Below are 6,085 nucleotides of genomic sequence, written 5' to 3'. Positions count from 1 at the left end.
ATTATCTATCGTCCCGTCGCCAAGCCGTTGGAATTGATGGTACATTCTCTGATTCCGTTTCTGTTGATTCTGGGGTACCGCAGGGATCTGTTCTCGAGCCCCTAATGTTTCTCGTATTTATTAATATTGTCCTGAACGACATTCCAGTCCAGATTAATCTCTTTGCAGACGACTGCATCCTTTATAAAGAAGTTACTACTTCTGGAGATCATCTCCTTATTGAAACTTCTCTGGAAAAAAATTAATCAGTGGTGCAAAACGTGGCAGATGACTCTCAACTACGCGTGCACACAACGCAATAAAGTCCGTATGTATGATCATTACTCGAAAAAAGAAAAGCGTTTCACTATTTCCCCACAAGATAGATGGCCTACCTTTGCAAAAAGTGGAATCTTTTAAATACTTGGGAGTAGTCATCATATCATCCGATCTGCGGTGGAACAACCACATCGACTACATTGTAAATCGCGCGTTCCAAAAGCTAGGCTATCTAAGACGGTCCCTGGGTCATTCTAGCATATCAGCAGAATTGATTGCCTACAAAACTTACGTACGGCCTATTCTTGAATACGCTGCCGTGGTATGGGATCCTCACACGGAGGTCAACATAACGAAGCGGGAGAAAATACAAAGAAAGGCAATTAGATTTATTTACAACACCTACAGCTGGTCAGTATCACCAAGCCAGCTCTTAGCAGATGCTAACCTTGAATGCCTGGAACCAAGACGCCGGAGGGACAGATTAAAGTTTTTGTACCTTATTTTGAACGACAGCCTAAAAATCAACAAAAGCAATTATATTTCTTTCTTCCAACCACGGGCCACAAGGAGATCACATCGACTGTCAATTAAAGAATTTTCTGCTAAAAACAATGCATTTCTTCATTCGTTTTTTCCGCGTAATATCCGCGAGTGGAACTCCTTGCCAGCTGACGTGGTCGAGAGCGTTTCTTTATCACAGTTTCTATCACAAACTTAACAGACAATCTTTTTTTGAACCTTACTGTATGCTTTCCTTGTTGGTCTCCTTTTTTTTTTTCGTCTTGCGAGTCATTGCTAGCCAACGTGGTCGATGGGGTTCGTTGTCAAGGTTTTTGTCGCGAATCTAGTAGATATCTTCTGCCAAAACTTTGTTGCACGTTTGCCTTGCTGTTCCCTCATATTTATTTATTTATTTATTTTCATACTCTCAATGCCCGGAGGCTCTACAGAGAGGAGTGGGTGGTACAGATGAAATCGTTGGCAAGCTTCTTGAAGTATGTGACGTCCTGGATGGACACGATGGAGGCGGGGAGGTGGTTTCATTCGCTAGATGTTGTTGGAATAAAAGAGTCAAAATAGATGTTCGTATGACATGTCGGCGTGCCAACCTTACACTGGTGATCGTGGCGAGGTGACACATATGACGGATGAAAAAGTAGTTGATCTTTTAGAATTGGATTAGAATAATGGACTTTATGGAAAAGACAAAGACGAAAGTATTTACGGCGTAAAGCAAGGTCAGGTAAGTCCAAAGTTGTCTTCATTGATGAAACACTAGCAGTACGAGAATAATTAGAAAGGATAAAACGGGCTGCTCTGTTCTGGACTGATTCGAGAATGTGTGATAATGTTACATGACCCGGATCCCAAACGGAACAGGCGTATTCGAGTTTTGGCCTGACTAAGGCTTTATATAATTGCAGTTTGACGGGAAGATTAGCGGAACGAAAATGGCGCCGCAAAAACCCAAGCATACGATTAGCATTATTAGAGACATAGTCGACGTGCATGTTCCAGGAAAGGTTATGAGTTATGTGAATACCAAGATACTTGTATGAAGCAACAGCATCTAATGGTATATCATTAAGGATGTATATGGCAGGGTCAGTGTTTTTAGAGAGTCGCGAAACACGCATGCTTTTACATTTAGTAACGTTAAGCTTCATTAGGGATTCAGCGCACCAAGAAGAAACTACGTCGAGGTCTGACTGTAGTATAGCACACTCTTCGGCATTAGTAATTACGCGATAAAGTACACAGTCATCCGCGAACAATTTAATAGAGGAGACAATTTGCGATGGGAGGTGACTAAAAACAAGAGAGGCCCTAGGACAGATCCCTGTGGTACCCCGGACGTTACAGGAGTAGTAGAAGAATTATGCCCATTGACAGAAACATATTGTGAGCGGTTAGATAAAAAACATTTAATCCAGCCCAAGATGTTAGGATCGATATTAAGTTTACTCAGTTTCAAGAGAAGTAGGTCGTGCGAGACAGAATCGAAAGCCTTAGCAAAATCTAAGAAAATGCAGTCAACTATTAGCCCGGCATCAATGGCAACCATCAGGTCATTAGTAAACGATACGAGCTGTGTTTCACAAGAAAAAAATTTTCGGAACCCGTGTTGACAATTAGTAAAAAAAGAATTGGACTCGAGAAAAGCAACAAGGTGAGAGTAAATGATATGTTCAAGTAATTTACACGGCACACTAGTCAATGATATGGGCCTGTAGTTAAGTGGGGAGTGAGCAGTACCTGATTTATGCAAAGGAACCACCTTCCCTACCTTCCAATCGTTGGGTAACGTGCAACACTGCAAAGACTGTGAAAAAATTTCGGAAAGAATCAAAGATGAATAGGTGGCGGTGCTCTTCAGGAATTTTGAGTTGATTCCGTCAATCCCAGCACACGCAGAAATTTTAAGCTTCTGGATTAAACAGTCGACACCAAATGAATCAATACTAACAGGAAACATAGGACTATAATTAGGGCTGAAAACAATGGGGTAACAGGTAGGAGTCGTGTGGGAAAAATAAGAAGCAAACACATCATTCAGGACATTGCAACAATCGTTTAGATCTACAGGAACATTATTCGCATCACAAAGCTCAACCGCACTGGATCTACTACCGCTGACCACGCTCCAAAACTTTCGTGGGTTATCTTTTAAAAGAGAAAAAAGTGCACACTGATAAAACTCCCGCTTTGATTGTGCGACAGCTTGTTTATATTCCGTATCAGCAGCTTCGTAAGCGTCCCAGCGCTCAGCACTTTTTGTTAATTTTGCGCGCCGAGATAACCGTTTCTTTTTATTTCGCAGACGCTTAAGGCGTGCGTTAAACCAAGGTGCCTGCGAATTAGAGCGGATGCGCTTCAGAGGGATGTACTGGTCAGTTAGGTCACTCACTTTTTGCTTGAAGAGAGACCAATTTTCTTCAACCGTTCGCGTATGAAAACGTGAGATGTAATCAGTTAGAAACGTGTCTAATTCATTATTAATTTAAACAAAATCGGCATTTTTGTAGTCACGAATAATCTTAAATGCTTTATATGAAGAAGCAGATGTCTGCAGGTCGAACTGAATAACACAATGGTCACTTAAACCTGGTAAGTATGTTAAGGGAGACACCAGCTCAGGGGTTGTAGTGAGAATGAGGTCTAATACATTGATTCCGATTCCGATCGATTCCGATCGTGTTCTAATTTTGAAATAACTGTATTTTCACGTTTATCTTTGCACGCTTGTGTTTCTTTTGGTGTGAATTGATGCTTGCATTTAGTGCTGCAGTGCTGTGGGGCACTGCCAACGCCGTTGATTTTATGTAACAGAGCATTGCATATTTGAATTTATGTTGTACCACCCCTGCCAAAGCCTTGAGAAAGGCGAGCAGTACGAATAAATAAATAAATAAACAAATAAAAAGCGCAATTTTTGTCAAAATTAAAATAAAAATGATTCTATAGCCGTGCTTGAATTTAGATGTAAACGTTTTTCTGCTGTCGGGAACCGATGTTTGTCCACTCGTCATTTCCTATATTCTCAAAGTTCTGCTCGAGGAGTCTTCTGTGACGCTCTCATTACATATATTTCATTATGTTCAATGAAATAAAAGAAATATTTTAGAATATTGTAAAAATAATGTCGGTGATTTTCGGCAAACTTTGGCAAGTTCTTACGCGGGACCTTTTTATATTTTAATAACCTTTACATCACCAATCGTTCCTTGTTCGACGTCACTGGTCGGTGTACACTGTAATGGTAACTTGACAGGTCTAATACTGTGCGTACTCCATAATAAACGTTCATGAGAAATAACACGTATATATAAAAATAATTTATATATATATTATTTTAGTACATGCCAAAATGTATAAGTCTGAATAAATTTTATAAGTTTCGCTAAATTTAGCGGAACAAATTCCCCGGTAAAGAGCGGAAAAAATTCCGCGCTAAATTTAGCTGGGAATTCTTTCCGCCATATTTAGCGGGAAATTTAGCGAAAACTTCCCGCCAAAATGGGAGGGGAGCAGGATAAGAGGAGGGGAGGGTACGGATGACCATAACCTCCTCATAACAAGGAATGTTTTAAAAATTATTTTTTTTTCACGCACAATACGCGAGTGGAATTCCTTGCCGGAAAGTATGGTGGCATGTCAAGATGCAGAAAAGTGCTTTTCTTCATTAAGCGTGTTTCTAGATTATAGAGGAGGCTATGGGATGACATACCGTCCTCTCGGTACCTTCCCCTTCTCCTCCTCAAGGGCTGCGCTCTATTTCGGCGTTACACGGGATCGTAAACGCCTTTAATTTTTTTTTTTTTTTTAAGCAGCGCGACAAGGCAAAGGCAAAGTAAAGACAAGACAAACGACAGCGCTGGGTTCTATGACTGTCCTTGTCATGTCGCGCTGTTTTAAACACAGATGCTCATCAACCAACTAGCCCAAACATACCTTTAAGCAACCTTCAAAGCTTTGCCAAGAACTTCCGAAGTGGGTGCAGATGTCCCGAAATGTTCGGAACGATCCATTGCGGAAGCGTTTGTCTTTCTGCAAGCGCGAGAACACTGCTACACGTCCGAGCGTGCAGGGCTTAATTTTGCCCAGCCGTCTTGTACTCTGCCACCTGCCGCCTGTGCGCTCAAGTGATTGCGGCGTCAGGCATTCGCAGGACAGGTATGCCACAGAAAGAAGGTGTATACGGTCTATTAAACAAAAATGAAGATACATGTTATATACAAAGCTACGTGCTCTCAACACCTGCGTCCCGAAATATAATAAAAAAGTCGCTCTGTAAAAACGAAAAAAAAAAAAAAACTGTTTCCGCCCGGGATCGAACCGGGGACCTTGCGCGTGTGAGGCGCACGTGATAACCGCTACACCACGGAAACTGGTTGAGCAGGAAGTTCTAAAATGACGGAGAACAGAAAGCTATAATCAACGGAGCGACTTTTAAGTTTTACAGGTAATATATTTGGCCGAATATCTGACGCCAACTTTCCTTTTGTTACTAAAGGACGATGTCGCTCGTCTTCTTGTCCACAACGGTGCAACCAGTGGAAGTCAGGCCTGCGCGCAGGTCAAAATTTGTCGGCGACAACGTGAAACACGGCGGTGGTTGACCAGTCGGCAGTGGCGATGCGCGGCGCAGTTAGGAGCGTTTGCACTATCGTTATCATAATACATAAAAAAAGGGGGAGGGTGAATACAAGCGTTCTTTGGAGGGAAATTCGAAGTACTACTTTCCGCGATTCTTTAGCGTTCTATCTTGTTTTATTTATTTCTACTGCCTTAAGACACGGCGAAACATCCAGCGATGAACAATCAATAAAACCCATCGCGCTTTAGCAAGATACCCTTGTTACTTATTTCTTTTTTTATAGACCTCAAGCCAGATACTTCAGCGGTTTTCCTGCACGTTATATATTATGTCTTGAGCAGCTAGCAACAGACCAACCCCACTCATTAATGCTGTTTTGCTGGAAAAATCAATGATTGTCGTATGGAGGCCGCAAAGCGCGCATCTGTTTAATTACTCCTTAGACGAAAATATTGATATCTCGTATATCTTTACACTGTATCAAATTTAACGGTGCAATATTTTTTTTTTGTGTGTGTGTAGAATTGCTTCACTACGACCCTCACAAAATTGCTTGCTGCAAAGGTTTCCCATGGCAGGTCTTTGGGCTTTTGTCAAGTATAGACCTTTTAATTTCAGTAGTTGCCTGAGCGGCGGGTAGAGGGCGCTGGCGCACTCGGCGCCATTAGGTTGCTTCAATTTGGTCGGTTTCGGTTTCAACGTACACGCGATTGTGATGCTGTTTTA

At 41.7% G+C, this 6,085-nt stretch overlaps 1 non-coding gene across 1 annotated transcript; it reads right to left on the bottom strand.

The window, feature by feature from the left end:
* Positions 1-5,077: 5,077 nt before the first annotated feature.
* Positions 5,078-5,150, bottom strand: Trnav-cac. Its single transcript has one exon. It is a non-coding gene; the product is annotated as a tRNA-Val (tRNA).
* Positions 5,151-6,085: the final 935 nt, after the last annotated feature.

The sequence above is a fragment of the Ixodes scapularis genome, unplaced genomic scaffold (genome assembly GCF_016920785.2).
Source record: "Ixodes scapularis isolate PalLabHiFi unplaced genomic scaffold, ASM1692078v2 PGA_scaffold8__174_contigs__length_109621045, whole genome shotgun sequence".
In the NCBI taxonomy this organism is placed as follows: Eukaryota; Metazoa; Arthropoda; class Arachnida; order Ixodida; family Ixodidae; genus Ixodes; species Ixodes scapularis.
This window is presented reverse-complemented; position numbering and strand designations above follow the sequence as displayed.